The sequence below is a fragment of the Serinus canaria genome, chromosome 3, assembly GCF_022539315.1.
Source record: "Serinus canaria isolate serCan28SL12 chromosome 3, serCan2020, whole genome shotgun sequence".
In the NCBI taxonomy this organism is placed as follows: Eukaryota; Metazoa; Chordata; class Aves; order Passeriformes; family Fringillidae; genus Serinus; species Serinus canaria.
In genome coordinates, this window is record NC_066316.1 from 55,977,954 (window position 1) to 55,999,612 (window position 21,659).

At 43.4% G+C, this 21,659-nt stretch overlaps 1 protein-coding gene across 3 annotated transcripts in view; it reads right to left on the reverse strand.

Moving 5' to 3' along the window:
* Positions 1 to 18,663: 18,663 nt before the first annotated feature.
* Positions 18,664 to 21,659, reverse strand: part of MTHFD1L (methylenetetrahydrofolate dehydrogenase (NADP+ dependent) 1 like) — a 145,520-nt gene continuing 142,524 nt past the window's right edge. For all 3 annotated transcript variants that reach the window (XM_050972386.1, XM_050972387.1, XM_050972389.1), the window contains one exon: positions 18,664 to 21,587. The gene's annotated coding sequence lies outside the window, so the exon portion shown is untranslated. The remainder of the gene's footprint in view (positions 21,588 to 21,659) is intronic.

Here is a 21,659-nt window from a genome sequence, read left to right on the forward strand (position 1 = left end):
CTCTCCAGGCTGGATGCAGTTCATTCCCAAAGTGAGACATACACATTTATTAGCTTATGCTGCGATGCATTGCTCATTGCTGCTCCTGCTCTTTGCACGCAGCTTTTGCAGCCATCACAGTGTTCCCTGCAGCAATGCCCAGGATGAAGGTGGCCCAGCTCAGAGGAGCAGTGTCCCTCCCAGCAGCTGCAAGTACTGCCTACCACATTAAACAAATGAAATCTCACCCTTTATCATGCAAATAAGCAAGGTTAATTCCCTACCGCGGGAAAAACGTGAAATTCCAGTGTGACATCCCTTTCCCTCCTCCCTTCTCACTGCAACCAAGTGGTGGAAAGGGACAGCCCATTTGGTGCAGCTTCTAAGAGGAGGGGGGAGGCAAGCACACCCTTGTTCTCCCACGGGAGCTTTCCCAAGGGCCTGCCCTGTTCCTGGCAGCATCCCAAAGACCCAGGCGCTGCAGACCAGAGTGCCTGCCTTTGATCTCTCCATCTTGACCTCAGAGCAACCCTGCTGCCACATCAGCCAATACTCCCCACTGGAAATGAGAAAAAGAAGAAGCTTTATAAAATATTTCTTCAGCTGAGTTTTTGTTCATCTAGAGTAGGGGCCATGTGGTGTGTCTGCCTCCTGGTCTCTTCGGTCTCTTTTTGGCAGCAGGGCAGGTTCCTTGGCCACAGCACAGTGAGAGAGTGTCAGGAGAGTGCTGAAGAATCAGCAATCCTCCTTGTAGATGACACGGGGATCCCCCAGACTGGGAAATTAAGCCTTATGACACAACCTTATTTTCACAATTGAAGGAACAATGGCATTTGATTTAAACATAAATTTGCAGTTCAATTACAAAGAGTTTCAACATGTCTGAATTCAGAAGGTGATACTTTCATAATGGAGCTGCAAGGATCACAGCTGTATGAGAATATGGCCCCAGGGAGTGCCATCATCTTCATTATTCATGTTGCCTGGCCTATTTTCTCCCCTCTTCTGGAAAGCACATGGGAGTGTATATGCACATGTGTGCGTGTGCAGGCGTGTGAGAGAGAAGATATAGGTAAGTTAATGTTTTTCAAATAAAGTAACTGGAAATTGCTGCTGATAATTAACCATGTATTTGGCTTGTCCCACCCACCATAGAGTGCAATATCCCCAAGCAGAGTTGTGGCTGCATGACCTCGTGCCACAGAGGCATGAATTTCTGGCAGCTCCATGACATTCATATGTGGATGCCTTAGCTGCTGTGGAGCTGTTGCTGATGGGAAGATTACAGATTCCTTTGCTCACGGAACAGGAGGGCCACATCCACAGGTATCGTGGCTGTTGGGGACTTCCAGTGACAAAGCCCTGAATCCAGACACTGGCAGGAGCACACTCTGGGGCTCAGTGGGCTTGTCTGGGCAGACTCAAGATCTGCCAGTGGGGGGAGGGTCCACACGGTACTGTGAGATGTGCCTCCCTTTTTCCTGGGGGCTTGTTGAGCCCTTGGCAGGGCAACATTGCTGTCACGGAAGGGATTGGCCTCTCAGCAGTGCCATATCTGAGTGATAAAACCTGTAAGCAGATAAGTTATTGCATCCTGAGGGGATAGTGTTATTAAATCTATTTAGCATCTTGTTCACAGCTTTGAAAGGTTTCACAGATAGGAGCTATGCTGAAACAGTTTCTACCCTTTATGCTCTGGAAGCCAAGGTGTTGTCCTGATTCAAAGATCTCTTTTTTTCCCTCATTCTGCATTCATCATGGGGACTAAATTAGCAGAGATAAATGGGTGGCAAACACTCCTCTCCTCCCCCCACCACACCACAGCTGTGGTTGTGTTTCTGCTGGGTGCCAGCAGCTCATCCCTACTGACAGCTCCAATTTCTTGCTCTTGACTAAACCATTCGCACATGAAATGGTGGCACTTAATGGTTCTCTGCACAACCTGCTTGGCTTTGACATGAAACTGCTTTTTAATGCATGTAGTGGAGATGTCTTACATTTCTACATGAAAGTATTTCACTTTTATAGCATTTCAAAGTGACACATGCTTTTATATTAAAAAAAATAAAACCCACAAAGCTGTAGTTCTGAGAGGAAAACAATTTCAAGCCATTATCATGCTTGTCAGTGACAGTTTTTTATCTGTAGGGGCAGTGGGCACACACAGGTTCTGGTGGGATGTCAGTGGCTGCAATGCCTCTGGGGTGCACCCATCCCTAGGCAGGTCCAGAGGGTCACCCTGTGCTAGCAGTGCTGGCAGCTGGGGAACTCTGTGTGTGAGAGTGTGTGTGTTTGTGTGTGTGTGTGAGAGAGAGAGAGACACTCAGACCAGTAACTCAATCTGATGTGAGGAGTCACCTTTCTGTTTCTGAATCACACCTAAACCCTTTGGAGAAAGTAATCATTAGGCTACTTGGAAGGGTAGGGGCCACTTAGCATGATGGTGAAACACAAAGCTGGAGAGATAAGAGGTAAAGATAGCATTTACTCATCATTCAGCCCATCTGGATTTGGTTTATGGTACACGTTCCTCAGCATCTGTACTAGAGACCTTGTTTCCCTCAGCCACCCACCACTGCAGATGCAGTATGCTGTGTAAAAACTTTCTTTAAACTCTGTGTCCAGGGGAGTCACTTCCAAACACATGGATAAGGATTCATGTAAGGACTGTACAGCATCCTGCCTTCTTCCCTGCTGTTGCTGTGCCTTTTCTGCCTTTATCCACTTGCACACACAAGCACATTGAGCAGGGACTAAAATCTAAAGTTGGGAGGATGCATCCCCAGTGCCCTCCCTGGTGGGAGGTTTGCCAAAGCTGGCCAGCTCCGGGCACCCCTCGGCCTGCTTCTCTCCCATGGTGGTGCAGCAGAGGCCTCCTGCTGCACCTTATCAGGTGTCTCATTTGGTGTTGGAGCAGCTGGTGCTGGGCCAAACACCGTCAGTGTCCTGGTGCAGGGCCCTGAGCTGGTGCCTGTCGGTGCTGCCAGCTCAGGCTTCTTCAAAAGCTTTCTCTAAGGGATGGCTGGCAGGTTTTTTTGCTGGATGGTGCATTGCCTCCAGGAGCTGACAGAGAGCCAAACCCAGCAAAAACAAAATGTGCTCTGACTAACGTGACACAAATACGATGCCAATAAAGTCTGTACATCCAGGTGACCCGGCAGTGCAGGGGGTAATGACTGAACCACGGTGGACCCATGTTCTGACCCACTTCACAAACACACACAAGAGGTTGCTGGTCCGGAACCCATCAAAATCCGGGGTCAGGGGAGTGGTGGTTATAATGCCTTCCTTCCCTCAGCTATTGGCAAAGCAGGATTGCATCCACAGGCAACATTTACCCTGAGTCTGCAATATGCAGATTAAAGGGATGATAGCCATCGTTCGGAGTCCTTCACCCCTTGGGAATACTCTGAAGCAGTGACTGACACACCCACTCCCACTTACTGCCTGGGGTACTATGGGTCTGCAGTACTTTTATCAGCCTGCTTGTGTTGTTTACAACTATTTGAGGTTTGAAAATGCCCTGCTAAATGAAATACAGAGCTAAGCTGAGAAAATGCTAAACAGATTCCTATTCTGTAATTGGCTGTATCTATGGAAATCTAGATCATTACCCTAACCAAAACTTTTTCAATAATAAGATTAAAGAACGTGTTTATGTTTTGACTTTTTGCATTTAAAAACAAGCAGAAATTAATGTTAAAGGATACATGAAGGAACATATCTGTATCTCCGTCCAGAGATGAATGGAGAGAAGGTATCATGAAAGTGACATTACCACTCCTACGGACCTAAGGACACTGTTACTGTGTTATTTAAACCCAAGGTGTCTGAGACCAGAGAGGCTCTGTAGGAGCTGTAGTCACCAAGTGTGGGGGTGGTTTGTCCCAGTGGCATAGCACAAGCTGGTCAAAATATGTCTCAGGATCAGCAGGTTAAGTGATAATCACATCTACACTTATTTAAAAATAGCAAAGTCTGAGGTCACTCTGCAGAAACTGGTGTTACAAATGCCACAAAGAACAATAAAGACCCGTGAGTCTGGTTATAAAAAGAGCAGTGGAAGGAAAGAAGGCAGGAGAAAGGTGGAGATTTATGAAGACTTCTCATAAGGCATTATGGTGAGAGCAGGGAGAAAAAAGAGAATACAGGTAGAAACACAGAGGGTATTTTTTAATCTCATCTCTGACAATGCATGTGCCTTGCAGACAAGTGATTACTCCAGCATATTGGTAAGGTCACATGCAGACAGGTACATACATCTGCAGGTATCCTTTCCCCTTCAGTGCTATGAAGTACACGTGTACCTTTCCCTGTAAATGCAGCATCCTGTGGCTTTTATTGGTACAAATCAAGATTGCTTCATTTTGCAGATATGGTCCTTTGTGTCTACTTACAGCAACGCCTGTGTTTTATTAGGCTGTTGTATTTTATAGAGGCTGTGGTGCAGAGATCTTTGCCACTAGCAGCAGGAGATGGGGATGCTGTCAGTTTGTATGGCCAGCATGGCAACCTTAGGTAACTGAGGACTAAACTAATCATCTTTTTCCTGTCCTGCGGTGATGTAGGGCAGGCTCATCACATGATGCAGCAAGCAAGCGAGCAAGCACTGCTGCTTGAAAAGAAGGAAAAGAGATGACATGGTGGTGACTTTTTCTCACTGAGGTGAGATGGTCGCCTACCTTTGCTGTGTTGAGGCAGGAGATTTGGTTATAAAGCTAAGTGAGAGGTGGTGATTGATTCTCAGCTGGTGAGGACTTGCTGTTCAGCCTTAAGCAAAGCATTTATCCTTTTGTTCTTGCTTGCTGCCACAGCATAAAGGGAATATGGGGTTTTTTTTCTGGTCGTAGATGCACTGTTAAACAAAACTGTCTGTGAGATGCTCTGAGAGGATAAGATGTAAAATGCTTCGGGATGGCCAGTGTTGTTAAAGGATTGCCGAAGGACAAGGTGCTCCTGGCTGGCAGGCTTTAAAACTTCATTGTGAAGGCTTTAGTGGAATTAAATACCATCCCAGCATTTGGGGTTTGCTCCCCCTGCTTGAATGATGAGCTCGGTCCTGCGGACTTGTCGAGCATTAAAGCATGGTGCTGAAACCCCAAACAGAGCAGGAGGCAGAGCTGCTGCCTGCTGACAAACCCTGTCCTGCCATTCCTCCTCATAGGGACACGTGGAACAGTCAGGTACCAAACTCCAGTTGGGCTGCAGAGAAATGGGGGGGCGGGTGTGGGGGGAATGGGAAACTCTTCCCTTTTCTGTCTGTTTTAAGGCAGGATGTGAGAGTGCTGCCTAGGCTTTGTTCTCCCTCCCTGCCCGAGCATCTTTGCATAAAGTCCTGTGATCAATACTGATTAACTGTCTTCAGAAAAAAGATCCTTCCTTCCTTTGTTTCTCCTGAGATAAGAAGCATCCCGATCCTGCCAGCCTGCCCTGTGGGAATTGTTAGATACTTTGCAGACTGTAAAACCAAGCGATAGCTTTTGCACTGGACAGTGCATAGCTGCTTAGACAGGAGCAAGGTTTGTTCTTCCAACTGATACAGTTGAGAAAGAGGATGAATTGTTGAGCTGAGAATCCTTTTGTTTCCAGATGTTCTAGCAGATCAGGTAAAAAAATATCTTTGCTGCGGGTCTGGCTTTTCTTAGTCTTTAGGCTTTGTTTAAAACTGGTAGCACCCCTGGGATTAGTTAATATTTAATTTAAATGGGAAAAGACACTAAAGGCAGGCCACAACAAATGGTTCTAGTGCACAAATCTCATCCAGTGACACAGCAGCTGAGAAACAAAGCCAGTCATCCAAGAGCAGCAGTTAAATGGTGAGGGATGGAGCTGGAGTTCACTGCCTCAGTGAGATTTATTTCACCCTCCCAAGGAAAGCTAACCTTGGAAAAAAAAACCAGCAAATACTTCTTTCACTTGGCTGACAGGTTACTGCTTCTGAGAAGCAGTGGTTTATGGACAGCAAGAGCAGCAGACGGACTGCAGCACGAGGTGCAGCAGAGAGAAAATGGGAGATGCTGTCAGGAGAAGGGAGGCAGAAGGAGCGGGCAGGGCCATCCTTTCCAGCAGGAATGATCCTGCAGTGAGGGGAGAACATGATTTACATTAAATTTAACATGGCTGAAAACTGCTGCAGTTTGGAGGGCTGTGGTGATGTGGACCTAGAATGGGTGATATCATTCTCCCTTCTGCATCCCCCCACTCTTGCATGCACATGGCTATGAGCACCAGCAAGGTTTTAATCTTGATTTTTGAATGCAATTTTTTTCCTTATGAACTGTAATAATTTTTCATATAGGTGTATACTTTGTTTTGTCTTTAAATGCTATGTTTATTTGATTTTCCATCAGGGATCTTCAAGTTAGACTATTATTTTATGTATTGGTTGGGGTTTTTTAACTTAACAGCTGTAATGGGACCCTTGTGAATCTCACACATGCTAATACAGAGGCATTTTTTCACAGTTTAAATGATACTGTAGCATCTTGGCACATTTGGAGGTCAGGCAGTGTGGCAACATGATGAAAACTCCTGTTAAATGAATCATTTGTCCTTTTGTAATTGGGCTTCCTGGCACATCTTGCTGAGAAAGTGAGTTGCTTCAGCCCTGAAAAACTCAAGTTCACAATGTTCACTCAAGTATCAAATCAGTATCTGTGCAAAAGGGGAACAAGCATTTGTGATATTAATTCCCTTCTGTCTAGGCACAACTGATACATCTTCTTTTTTATTTGCCTTTTTCTATCCCTGCAGCAATGTGCTCTCTGTTACCTGAGTAGGGCAGAATGAATGGGCAAGAAAATCTAAATCTTTTCCCAAACTTGCAAAAAGGCTCAAAACTACAATTTAATACAATGGTTTAACTGCCATTGTTGATTTGTGAGTCTTTGCACTTTGTAGATTTGGCCCAAATTTAAGGGAAGTCAGTGTGAAAGGTCGCTTATGGGATACTTTTGATGTAGGAAAAGACTGGAATTTGCTTAGAGCCCTCTGCTATTGGAAGAAGTTTGTATAGGTATTTAAAATTTCATGTCCTCAGTCAACCTTCTGGGCCTTTAGAAGCTTGCCAGAACTGGAATATGGGCTGTCACTCCGTCAGAGAACATTAAGCCAAAGTGCAAGCTATTTTCAAGACAGAAATAATAATTCACCCCCAGGATATGGCAACTTGAGCAGTGGTTCCATTAGCAGCCTGCCAGGCTCTTTGGGTTTTGTGGAGACTGTGTACCACTGTGGGTGCTAGGCCAGCTCTGGAGGATGCTGCAGCCACAGGTCCTGTGGATCTGCCTCCTCCCTTGCAGTGTTCTGAGCAATTTTTAGTGGTAGTGAAGAAATGGGTGGGGGAAAATACCAGAGAGAGAATAATGCTGAGTGACTCTTCACTTAGGGTATTTATTGTGAGCAAGAATAACAATCCATTCATCTTTTTTCCTCCCCTCAGTGACAAGTGGTATTTCGGAGTCCCTTGTTGAGAAAGACTTCAAGGTTTTTATTCAATATTTTTCAGAATCTCCTAAGGAAATATCTCTATATTGTTAGGTTGGAATTAAGAGGTACCACTCACAATGAGCTAAAGTTTGGCTTGCTTATTTATATTCCCATTAGTTACATTTTTCATACTCCCATTAGTCATATTTTTTGTACTCCCTTTTTTAGTTGCTTATTACAATTGAGACCTTTAAATCCACTTTTCCACCACATGTAGTACCTTTTTGTTCCTTATGTTTTTAGCAAGCCCCAGACTGACTTCAACTTCAGATGTGGTACTGCAGATACAGCTCACACAGTGTTGGTGCAGCTCATTGGGTAAATTATTATGTGGCCTTAGTTTCATATTATGTTAGACTAAAGCCATAATTGCTGGTAATTCAATATGACAAAGGAAAGGAAACATCATATTCAGCAAATTAAGCTTCAGATGACGGCATTACTTACGAAATGAACAGTTGGTCAAGGACTTTCAGGGACTATAAATAGCAGGAACCTGTACATCCAAAGAGTGGAGTTTTTGGTGATGGAAAGCAGAAGCATTGCAGCTACTGCCATGACAAGGCAGAAAGAGCCCTTCAGGAAGTATCTTTCAGGGCTGAAGGGTGAAGTAGGTGGATCACGTTCATTGAACCTCCCAGGGGATGGGTTTTCTTTTAAAAATTTCTGTGCTTCTGATCAGTGAACAGCAGTGCTTTGGGAGTCACTGGGGTTTGCTCTCAAACCAAAATTCAATAATATTTCTGGGTGAAAATCTGCCTCTGCTGAGAGTGGCAGAGGAGCTTTGCTATTGATTTGGCACAGATAAGGTCTCACCAAGCATGGCAGGGGAGGGAGGATCTTCTTGACCTTTCTTTTGACAAAGAGGGCAGAACAGATCTGCACCAAGACCCTTTCCAGGACTGCTAAGCTCAGTGAAAATTGTTTTGCCTTTCTTCACATTTCCGATGTTGAGGGCCCACTGGGTGTCTGGAGGTGGCAATGCAGCAGGATTTAGCATCACCAGGAGTCTCTGGCCTGAGCTGTGTCCTTCCAGAGACCTGCCCTCATCCCACATCCTGCTGCCTACTGCTGTTGATGGGAACTCTCGTCATGCCTTTTCTGAGGAAAAGGATTGGGTTTTGCCACACTGTGGATATTTTAATCCTTCCTGATTTTGATGTAAAAATTAAAATCTAAGTGCTTGAGTTTTGACAGAAAATTTGGCTTCATTGTGAATTTTAGGGTTTTTTTGTCTGGTTCAATTATTTGTCCATTAATGTCAGGCAGGAAAATGTTTTTAAGAGTATTCAAAAAGTGATAGAAATCCAACCATTTCCTATCATTTCCCTGTGGAAAACATAAAAAGCTGAGAAAATAAATCCTCCCCCGTTTCGAAATGAACATTTGGAGATCTATTTATTTCCATTTTTCATCTTGAAAAATAAATTTCTGAAATGTTTTGTCCTGTCTGCCAGACACTTTTGCTTGAGTCACACATTTTCTGTAAATAAAACCCCCTCAAACATTTGACACGTCCTGTATAAGCAGCAGCACTTCTTACGTGCCTTTGATAATGAAAACCTCTTACCTACCAGCAGTGACTGAGGAATCTCTTGGAAAAGAATCATTCCCATCTTTCAAGAACAATATTTTTTTTAATCTTATCTTAGAGTCTTGGATCAATAGGATAAAATCGACATAAGTCTTTTATCAAGCCTATACATTTTATCAAAGGGCTGATCAAGAACTGAAAAGGGATTTGGGTCAAAATCTAAGCAGAAGGATGAAAGACCATGAGTTGTGACATGTCTATCTCTGCCAACAACGTCTAGGTTCAAACAAAAGACCTCATTCCTGGTATCCTTGCCATTGATTTATCTTTAAGCACCTTGTCTGTAGTCCCACCTTCCTTTCTTCCCCTGATTCCAGCAGGGCTGGGTGGGTGTCAAGGGAAGGGCTCCAAATGGATCAACAGACTTTGGATTAGGCTACAGGTGATTACAGGGCTGTAGTAAAAGATTTTAGGTAACATCTAGGGTGTGTTCAAGCCAGCTTTCTTACAAGACTAGGCAAATACACATAATTTACCGTCTTGTATTTTTATTTCAGTATGAAAATGTCAGCTAGAACTCCAATTTACCTTTGCTTTTCAGTATTTGAGTTTCAACTGTGTTTTATCCTACAGTGTATGGTTTTGAAATGTACTTTTAAAATTTAAAATATTTTTTTAAAAGCCCTATTTTTTCTCATCTCTCAAACTGTACTCCAGCAAAGACACAGAACTACAGAAGGGTGATTTGCAAATTTCTCTTACTCTCAGCAATTCCAACAGGCAACTGAAATGAGCCTGGCATTGCTTGGTACACACAGAGACACCAACCTGCCCTGCTGTGTCTCTCGCCTTCCTACCACATAGAAACAGCCGCAACGTTTTGTCTCCTCCAGCAATTCCCCTGGGCCTAATCCTTTGCTCTTCTGTCTCCTCAGTCCCTCAGTCCTGTGAACAGTAAGTGTTTGTCAAGCTGGCTTTTACAGTCACTAAATGGTTCTGCAATAAACATCAGGATCATAATTAAGATGAAAATATTTTCCCTTCTCTGTGCCCTCAGTAAACTGATAGCAATGCTGTAGGTCAGTGTAGAGCTACACAGCACACCACATCTGAGCCAACCACCCAAACTGGATTTTCTAAGCCTGAAGTTGTGTGATGGATCTGCCTTTTCCCATCTTGCTTTCTTTGTGTGCAGCTCACATGCAGCAGCATTTTTCTGTAGTAGCAGCAGTAGCAGTAATGAAGACCTCGGATGGTTTAAGTGAAAGGCACAAGTGTGACCTGAAGAGCTGCCAATGTTTGCTCACCCACAGGTGCAGAGGCAATCTGGCCTCTCTTTAAAAAACAGCTCCTGAGCCTTTCACCAGAGGCAGCCGAGACATTTCTCACCAGTGCAGCTCTCCAGCTGCTGGGCAGCATTTACCCAGAGCTCTGAGAAGCTGTTGCATTATGCCCTAATAGTGTCCAGGTATTGATCACAGATAAAAATTGCTAATTACACACATTCCCATGATTAAAACATTCAGGCTGAAATGCTGTTTCTAAATTATTCTCTTACACAGCAGAAGCTCTTCCCTGTTGCATCAGACCAAGGTGCTCCCTCCCCAGAAAGAGGGATCCATGGGTCCTGCAGGGAAATGTGTCCCTGGAGGTGCCCAGGTCCTCCAGGGGCACAGGGAATGCACAGGGCATGGCTGAGGCATTGCAGAGGCCAGAAAGCAATAACACCAGCTCTGCTTTCCCAGGCACCACAGAGCAGATAAACAAGGATGGATCCTCTCTTATGTGCCAAGAAAAGTAATGTAATTATTAATCTCATTTCCTCAGAGAGAACAAGGGGTGATTTTTTTGGCATTTTACTTCTATAACACATTCAGTGTGTGAATTATCCCTTTGATTTTATACCTTTCCCTCTGCAGCTGCCTTGCACCACAGAAACACTGTGGAAGTCTCATCCTGGCCACAAAGAGAAGTGACCAGGAGTGAATGTCTGGGTCTGATGATCACCTCCCATGGAGTAAAGCATGGCTCAGCAGCCTGTGCTCCTGGGGGAAGAAGAAACCATAGGGACACAGGGAGGTCTCCTTGCTGGGGCATATGAGAGGGACCACCCTGGGGATAGCACAAGGCTGCAGGTCTGGGAAGGTGAGAGTCAAATCTTGATGTCTGAGCTTTGGCAGGCTCCCAGCAGTGGTGAGGAAAATAGTAATTTGAGAAATGATGCCAAGATTAATTTTTCTTATTGTTCCAGGAAACTGTAGCTTCTTAGTGTCCGTCCAAGGACTTGCAAGAGAAGTCCTGATTTTGTCCTTCCACTATGGACAATGAATAGTTGGAAACTGAGACTTTTGCTGTGCGTTGTTGAAGATTTGATGGAGAACTTTCCTTGCTAAAATAAAGTTGATGTGATTTGAGTATCAGAGCAGCATTGAGGTCCTGAGCTTATTTTCTCCTCCAAACTCATTTTTTGCTGACTCTCAGTCTGTACAGTTTAAAAAGTAAGTGAGGTCAGGTTGCCCTGTTTTGAGTATTTTCTATTCATAAGATGCAACAAAGAGCACTGGGTTTATCCCCTGTTCATAGACCCATTTTCAGGGCTGAGTAGGGCCCTAACATGTGAGATTGTAGAAATTTAGGATTTTATGAACATTATATTGCTTTGCAACAGATTTACAAACTTAAAGCAATAGGACTCCTGATTCTAAAATACAGCAACAGAATTGCAACCAGAATTATGAGTTAGTTAAAATATTACATGTAATGAAAGCATAGCCTGGCAAGAAGTGAAATTGGAAAGTTTGTTCCTCATAAATTTCTATATCACCATGGAAAAGATATTATCTCTCTCCTGTGTCCATTCCACTTCATCTCTCACTGTCTCTCTGCTTTCATTTTTTTTACAGTTATTTCCTTGTCTGTCAATTTATTGCTTATGGACTGATTCAGTATTAGGGGATGGACAAACATACAAAAATATCATGGTCAAATAAAATCAATTTCCTTGAGAAAGAATAAAAATAAGGCTAAGAAGCCCCTTCACTACTTAGTAAGCCTTGGGATAATTTAATATATGCAAATGTATACAAAGTGCCATGGGGGATATAAATTTTACTGAACATTAATTGGAAGTGATCTATGGCATCACACAGAGGTGGGAGTGAGCAGGCCATTTCCAGTTTACATTTATGTGTGTGAAATGTGTGTGTGTGCACACAGCCCTGGCAGTGATTACCAACGCTGAAAGCAATCACACACTGCAGCTGACAAGTCAGAGATCAAGTACAAGTTTTTTGGTAAAATGGGGAAATCCTGCTTTGAATAACCAATGACTTGACCTTTGTCAGCTGTTAGTCTAGTTGGTAGCAATTATCCAAAGGAGATTAAATTATCAGTCTCAAGGCAAGGTACTTTGCATTTTGAACAAGACCCGGGATTAAACACAGATACTTTCTGAATGCCAAGGGAGTTTCCAGCAGGATAACGATTTCAGAGGAAAAGCACACTACTGTGAGTAAATTGCAGCTTTCTTCCCCTTTCCTTGTTCCTTTTCCTTAGCTTGAGAGCCCTGAGGAAGTCTTACCATAGGCTGGCAACAGCACTGCTGGTTTATCCAGTAGGCTGCAAGTGGGACAGAGATGGCAGCCCTTGCTGTGCTTGCAAACCAGGCAGGTGGTATGAGTCCTGTTCTGGGTTCACAAACACCTGTGTGCCAGGTCATGGTGGTATTTTATGGTTGGATGCTGATTTCTAAGACCTGACACCCATTCCTGAATAGCATCCAGAGTCCCAGGTACCATCCACCTCCTCAGGGACACCAGGCATTTCCCTCGGGATACAGAGGACAGCCTGCTCAGGCTGGGCTGAGGGACAATTTGCCTCAGGGCTACCTGTGGTGCTGTGACTCGTGGCACTGCCAGGACAGCTGGCACAGTGGGCAGAGCTGGCTACACGGCAGGATTCAGCCATACCAGCTATTCCCAACAACCCTACTTAGCAGTGGAGCTGTTCCTGCAGCATGGTCCCATCCACCCTGGGGCAAGGCTGCCTGCATGGGCTGAGGCACCCAGAGTTGGCAGTTTAAACCCATCCATCTGCTTTCACAGGAGGGGGCTGTGAAGGGGCTGCAGCTTTGATACCTCCACTGGGCAAGGGTAGATCTGACCATTGATCCAAACACCTAAGTCCATCACACACTGTGAGACCAAAACTCCCAGGTAAGGACCTGGTGTGAGTAGGTGTTACAGCATATGCTGCAGCTGAGACAGCTACAATGCACAGAGCATCATCATACAATTTCAGAAGGCTTCAACTCATACAGAGTAACACCACAGCCCTTCAGAAGGCTTCAAGCATCTGCCCATACAGACCAACACCACCTCAGAAGGCTGTAAGTACCTACTCCTCTGGTTCTTCAGCCCAGCCTTTTATACCCCTCACCTTATGTGCATTGCACACTTGTGTCCCTTTTGAGATTGGTCAGTGCACCTGGGCACTCCATGGCTCATTGCTTTCAATACTGTTCACCTGATTTTCACAGCTGCAGCCCATTGGGGATGGGGCTGGGCTGCAGCCCCACTCCCATTTACCCCAAGCTGTGCACCTACAGGTAGGCAGCACCTGCACCTGCCAGACCTCATCGATACAGAGAAACTTAAAGCACCTGAGAGCTGGTAGGGTAGAGTGAGAGTTGTTTCCTTTGGGTGTTTAGGCTTTTTCTTCTTGCTTTTCCCCTCAACTGCTTTGAAGTAAGTGATTAGGCCAGTGCTCTGAAAGTCTGCAGGATGTGACTTGGACTGTGACAACTCATCCAAGAGAATGAGCATGTGAGTGATCTAAATGTGACTCCTTTGAGGGTTGTAGGGGAATAGCTGTTCCATGCATCCACAGTCCAGGGGACTGGCTGGTTCTGGCTGCCCTACCTTTACAGCAATCAAAGGTTGTTCAGCACATTGCATGAATGAACAAGTCCTTCAACTTACAGCTGCTAAGCAGCCCTACAGCATGTGAGCCAGTCCCTAAATCTGTACATGAAACCACAAACTTACTTAAATTTTGTTTAGTAATAAATCCAATGCTGAGCATGTGGTGGGACCTGGTGAGCTCCTTTCCATCCTGAGTGGTTCTGTATAAGCAGTGTGGATAGGGCCAGCATCTGTACCAGATCTGAGTGAATATTTAGATTCTAAAATATTTTTATTAGATAAAATATAAAGTTATAATCTGCTGACTCTATACTGAATTCCTCAACTCTACTGAATATATATATATAAAAAAATCTATTTGCCTGCTGGGCACTGGTATTTAAATAAATCATGCAGAATTTAAAGCATGTGCTTGAATTTTTGAGTCCAGCATTTAAGTTTATAAATCTTGGGAAAGGTTTTTTGGTTTTTATTTACATCTGTCATGCACATCTTTTCACATAGTAAACACTTACATCTTCACCTGGTGGTGGGCTGCAGGTAGCAGGATTTGCCCTGTTTTTAAGGTGGGGTGCTCTGGCCAGCCCTTGGGCTTGGTGGCATGATGGCAAATGTCTGCAGTGAGTCCAATGATCCAGTGCTGATTGTGTCTGCAGTGTCCCCAGACACTGGTTTCAAGATCCAGGGTTTTTTTTTCCCTATCCTGCTGCAGCAGATGGCTGTAAACATTTCTGTAGCTGTTCAGGCTCAAGTCAGGCTGGTTGAGGCAATGTAAAATTCTAGGTCAAAAGGTGAAATGCTGCTAAATTTAAGGTTCAAGTTTATGTAGATGAGTAAATGGTTACTTGGACTGTTTCCATTTCAGTTGCACTAAGTAAGGTATGGCTCTCCTGGCATGTCTCCCTGCCACAGCTGGGTTTCACCGCCACTTCACTTCAGGAGTTATGCAAAAGGTCTTCCCCAAACATGTTTTCCCAAGTATGCAAGCCTAATTGCTCCTGTGCATCCAGGCTTATCTCTCTAAATGTTTGGATTTGGCTCTGTAGGTTCACTTTATCATCCCTTATACAGGATTAAACAGTGTGTTCTTCTGTCATTTTGTTCCTACCCCTTTAAACAGTGGAAAAACCTGAGCATTAAAGAGGTTTGGGGTAAGAATCCATTTGCAGATACACAAATATATCTGATGGGATCCTCTCACTGTGAGAGAGTGAGGTTTTGGGTCTTTTTTCTTTTGTCAGAGCTTAAAGGGACAAAACTGGAATACCAGCAGAGAAGCAGTGCTTTAAGGCATCATTTTTGCACTCAAGTACTCCTTCCCCAAGCACGGTGTTGGATGAGGATGCTGTTGGTCCTTTCCAAAGGGTTAGAAAAAGAAACCATCTGTCTTTTAAACAGCTCGTGAAACTCTTGGTTTGATAATTGCAGGTTGTCTGCACAGCTCCCAGATGTGTTTAAATCATACTGGGTATAACTCTTCCATTTCTGCCTCCAGGCTGGTGTGTGGTTTGTTTGTTGCTGAGTTACTGCAGTTGTGGGGTAGAGATGTCCAAATTTAGCCAAGGTGAGGTTATCTGTTGCAGTTACCTGCCACAGAGGAGCACGTAGGAGGAGGACTCAGTAAATACAGGAATCTGAGTCTGGAGCCTCCCCCTCTCTGGGCTTCATGGCAATTGCTGCCATCCCTCTGATCCCCTGCAGTTGCTGTAGGTAATGCCAGGCACAAGCTCAGTGCAAGATCTTCTTCCTGTCTCTGGGGACTGGTAATCCATACTGTGAGGTAGAATCGATGGGAAACACCTTACAACACCTTGCTTTGAATTGGCTCTGGGTCATCTCCAGTAGCATTAACTTTCCAAGTGCATTATTATCACAGAAGCTATTTTAGACTTTTGTTTTTTTAAACTGACAACATTTTTCACTAGCTGGTCATCTCTTTATCTACTATTTCCTAGTTATGCTTCAATACATTGTGCTGATTTAGTGTATTTCTTTAATATCAAATTAGTATTAAAATTTCCCTTTTCAGCAGCAATTTGCAACAATTTAGATGCCCTTTTGCTTTATATACAGCCTTCTTCAGAACTTTTGGTGCTAAGTTATATACTGCTCCACTTAAAGGAATTTTTAATGTGAGATTTAGTGAATCTACTTCTTAGACTTACCTTGATTTACAACTGCTTTCATACAAATCTGCCCCAAAAGAGTGAACTTGATTCCTATACTTTGTTCCTTTATTTACCATCTTCATAATTTTTCCTCTTTTATTATTTTTCATTTCCCCCGTACTATTGAGATTTAAGTAACTTGAATATTTGGCTATTACTGACAGGACTGAGGTTTAAGATCTGCCTGACTTTCAGTAGTTCAAGAAGCAGAATTAGATACAGGTTTCATCCTGGATGACCAAGCTTTTGTCAGGTGTTAGTGTCTGACACTGAATGACAGCAATTTTCATTCTAAATATGGGGGGGGGGAGGAAATTAACCTTTGTATGTGTCGTATGGCACTGATGTGCAGGGCCTGGTTCATTAAACTGACACCTCAAACTAATGTCATAAAGAGCAGATGGGAGTTAAGATGTTGGTTTTGTTGCTCTCCCCAGAAACCTCCCTCAGGGAGAGTTCACTTACCTCAAACATTTGGACAAAAACCAACAGGTTGGGAAATAGAACTTTTTGTGACTGCAAAGGAGACACCAAGGTGATGGAGATGAGCTGGAGCTGAGTGGGAATAGGTGCTGCACCCAAGCACAGAACCAGTGAAAAAAGAGATTTTGTGTCCTTGCAGAGATTCTGTCTGACTGAAAGCTGTGTAGGGGCTGGTCTGCTGTCCCAAGTCAGACATTCTCCTCCCCTTCAGCCTTTCCTCAAAAAAGAAAATGGAAGGAAATATCCTGGAGTTCATATAGTGATGCAGCTACATGTCACGTACATAATACACGTTTTGTACAAATACAGCCATAATTGTATTTTCCTGGAGAAAAATCTAAGCTGTGTGTGTGATAAGAACATGTAGGGCCTGCATTATACAGGCAACTAACAGGCTGTATCCTAAAAAGCTGAAACTCTTCTTTGGCATTAAGAATGTAACTTTGACCAGATGTTGATGGTAATTGAGTTGAAAGAGCATGATGGAAATTGCCCAGTGGGAAACAATTTAGCTTTTAAAATGTCATAACTTAAACCTTGATTTAGTGGATTGCATAGAAGTGGGCATGACTTGTATTTGATACATCCTCTTTTTTATTAGTACTCTGCAAAGTCAAGTTCTTAAGGTGCCTGTGGCATGTGTGTGGGGTGTAGTCCACCTCTGGGTTTCCCCAGGGCTAACTTTTTCTGCTAACATCTCAGCTTATAGGAACATGGAGCAGTTTACCTTGGAAAGGACCTGGAGATCACCCAGTGCAGGGCTGGTTTGTCAGAGTCTTGTCCAGGTGAGCCTGTGCTGGTATGTGGCAGTTTAGTTCCTCCCAATCATTACTCAAAAGGTCCAAGTTAAAAATTTTATTGGGGAAGCAAATATTGGCGATTTTACATAAAAGCTGCATGCACAAATTGATTCTTGCTCATGCTTGTGTGTATGTAATACATTACACTCAACCACATGGAGTAGGGAACTATTATTATAACCACACTTGTGAAAATATTTGAATTTAGCTTACTTTACGTAAACACCCTGGCCTTAACTCCACAGTGAATGGTAACATGTATAGCACAGCAGTCCTGTTCTCAGGACAAATGCCTGAAGGAGCTTTCAGTTTTCCATTCCAACCTTCTCAAGCAGGGGGTCATATCTCAGCCTAAAAATTTTTCTCTAAAGTATTTTCTCCAAAGAAAATTCTGTGAAAACATGCATGTTTCAAGGGAAAACACCCTCCCTCACCACCCTAGTAATTCCATGGAGGGGAGAGTTTGCACATGCCTCCCACGCTCACCCCTGGCTGACTGGGTGGCTGTCAGCAGGGCAGACCCATGGGCCACCAAGAACAAACCCAGTGCTTGAGACCTGTTCCATGTGGGTAAGGTCCTGGCTGAAACTCTGCAGGGAAGCTGAGAAGCTGCTTGGAAATCTAGCCATGAGAAGTATGTGAAAAACCCAGTACTAATGCAAACCACATGGCTGGGACTTCATTTAGCTATTTAGAAAACAGGAACGCTGTCCAATATGTGCCTGCAAAGCTCAATTTCTTCCCCCACCTTTCCCATTTTATTAATTTGTGCTCCCAGGGTGTTTTCTGCTCTGTTAGGGCCTAATGATTTAGCACCCATAACTCCTGAAGCTTTTGCATCCCTTGTGTTTGAATCCCACCTTGAGAAACCCACAGAAAATATTCCTGTACCTGACACTGCTTCACACAAATCCAGCTGACAACTGAGAAGTGAGAACTGTCCAACTGACTCTTGCACCTGATCCAGCTTTTCACATCAAGGACCAAAGGCAGCAGCAAGATTATTTTGGGACCAGGACAGGATGTTAGCTTAGTGTGTCCTTCCCCAAGCACAAACTAACTTCCAAAGGACTGTTCTGATGGAGAACCCATGGACAACCCTCTAGTGCATGGCCCTTTGTGGTAACAGCCAGGCACCAAATACTTTCCTGGGTTCTGGGAAGCCAGGTAAGAGTCCCATGCTTTGCTCACATCTGGCACATCACCACACCATGGCTGAGCTCCTCTCCTTCCTTGGCATAGCTGCGTTTAGCTGCAGACATGGGCATGACAAGATCATAGAGAGAGAATAATATTAAATACTGGATGTATTTATTAATGAATTCAGACAGGCACCACTTGTGCAAACTAAACGTTAGCACACAGACTTTATTTTCATGTTCATAGCAACTGAAATTCTGGAAGCTTGACTTTCACACTACAAATGAAGAAACCTATTGCATGTATTGGAAAGTATTTCAATGTCATTGCAGAATTAGTTCAGCAGTAGTAATAGCAAAGTATTCAGTCACTACAGAAAGCAGATCTTCTGACAATAAACAACCGCATGGTGCTAAACATGCTTCAGCAAGGCACGGATAAGCTTGGCAAGCTGGCTTATAAAGCTCTGGTTCTGCCATGTGACAATGTTGCTCAGAGTAGATGCAAAAAACAAAGGAGTGCCACAGTCACATCCAGGTAACAAGTGACACACATAAGACTGTGACATCAATAAGACTGATCTTAAAAAGTTTTCACGTTAAACTCGCCTGGAGGAAGTGGCTCAGCTGGTGGCCAATAGCTCAATCCCTTTGGATCAAAGGACCAAAAATGCAATAGCATGAGAGATTTTGGAGCTAGTTAACCAGATGGAGTGGGGGAAAAGCTATGACAGAAGTGGCCATTTCAGCTTTCTTTGAATTACTGAAGCTGTCTAAACAATATAACAAATCCTGTGCACATGACAGTAGAAAAATTACAGGATGTTTTCAAACTCTCAACTAAATGAGCTGGAATGGTGTTTTAGGGAAAAACTGCTGGGTCAGATAAATGGTCCTAGCATGTGTGGCCTGAAGGAATAAGATGGAGACAACACTATAGAAAATATCAAACAGCAGCTTGAGATGACTTATAAAACTTGTTGCTCCAACATGCATATCCATCCAAGCTTCACAGGCAATCAGACAGTGCCACATTTAGTATCCCACACTGCATGGGGACAATTCCAGTGCACCTGCAGAGAACCACAGTGACTCCAAGAAAGGCACAATTATGTATTTTCTGAATTTCTCTGGACAAAATGGAGGGAAAACCTTGTTTATTTTTCTTGTAAGGAAGCTACTAGGAAAACTAGTATTGAAACCACACTTATTTTCTTCCAAAACTCTTTGGCTATTTCTTGGCTAGATAGATGAGTGTGTGTGCTAGATAAATTGCAAGACCAATTTACAACACTTGTGTGTATGAATAACATTGAGTTGTATTTTGTGGCACAATTTAATAGAAAATATAAAAAAAATCTCTCTTCCCAGCAGCTCTGAGAGCTTGAATCTGACTTTCTACTTATCATGTTTGTCACGCCCCAGTGTAATTAAAGCATCCACAGTCTAGGCTGTTACAAGCTCTATCGTCTAGTAAGGATAAAATATTAAATTGCTCCAGTTTTTACACTTATCTTCACAGCAATCCCCACAGCAATCTTCACAGTGGTGCTTGAGGACCATGCTATGAATAGCACTGAAATGCAGTCAGCAGACATTTCCGTGCTACTCCAGGGAAGGCACAGACAATTAATTGTCCCCAGTTTGCTCTACTGTCCATAATTATAGTTTTGAGTTTATAAATAACAAAGCATGATTTTAAGAACCAAAACAAACCCCTCAATTACTACAGAGGTCCTGAGATAATTAAGTCTCCAAATGTGGCTCTGTAGAAGGGAACCAGGCTACACTGCAAAAGCCCATAACACGCAGATGTGCGTAAGCAGAGCAAAGCGACAGGATGGAAAACGTCATCAGGAAAATAAACTCTCTCATCATTATTTCACCGCTTTTTACCTAAAAAAAACAATGGCCTATTGTCTCGATTCACCCTATTGTTCTGTTGCATTTTTTGTTATTGAAGGAACTAACAGTCAGTCAGCGAGAGTTTCCTGAGGAGTAGCACTTTGGAAAGTTCAATGCAGCATCCTGTGCCTAAGGCTTGTTTTGCTACAGGTTTTAGGAAGAGCCAGGAAAGTTGCTGAGACAAATGAAAGTACACGGTTTGTAATTCAACTTGTTTGAATACAAATGGAAATACTCTCCACTTTTCAAGTGTGGTCGTTAAAACCTGCAAAATGAAGCATAAAAAAGCTGTGCCCTGTCTGCGTCCCTGCTTGATGGACGTTCCTCTGTTGTTACTGAGCGTTGTGTACTGCCAGGGAAGAACTCTAGGTCGGGAGCCAGCACAGCAGGAGGCTTCATTAGCCATGAACAGGAGCAAAAGAGCGCTTCAGAAGCAGCAGTGCCCTGTCTGAACAACCAGCTTCACCACAACAAGCACATAATCAGCTGGACAGCCTGTAACACATGCTTAGGATAAAGACAGACCTATGGATACAAGACAGCCATGGCTTAAGTGTTTCAAAAGATCTTTGCCCAACAAGGAAACAAATTATACATTAAAAACTTTTTACAAAATACATGCTCTGCTCTTTCTCTGTTTAATATCTTCCTTGCTTGAAGCTTGGCTGTTGCCCAAACGCATCCAGAGCAACGCTTGATGATAACTCAAAAATGTGCAGTTAATCTGTGTGTAGTTTCAGCTCTTGAATGCCAGGAGCAAAAGTGTACTTTTCAGAGAGAAATAGGCTTGGTCACACAGCATAATCATGTTTATGCAAGTTTTTAGTAGATAGCCAAGATAAAGGAAATACTTCTGTACACTCCTCTGAGAAAAGACAAAAACTCTGAGTTGAAAAACTGCTCTTTTTCAATGTCATTTTACCCACAAACAAGCGTAAGCCCTAGTAGAGAGCTTCCTGCATTACAGAGAGTAAAACTTTAGCTTGCCATTTTTTTTTAACCATACAGCTATATTTCATCATAAAAACTAGTTTGAAGAAAGAGTAAACTTTTGCTCTTTGGTCTATCTTGACATTGCTCCAGAGACACATAACAGGAATATTTCAGATTCATTTTTTGTCTCCTACTTGCAGGAAACAGGAAAGTTGGAGTTCTTAATATTCAGGCTTCTGAAATGACAAAGATAAGAAATTTATACATTGAAACAAGATATCTTTGCTTTCTTTAAAGAAAAAAAAAAG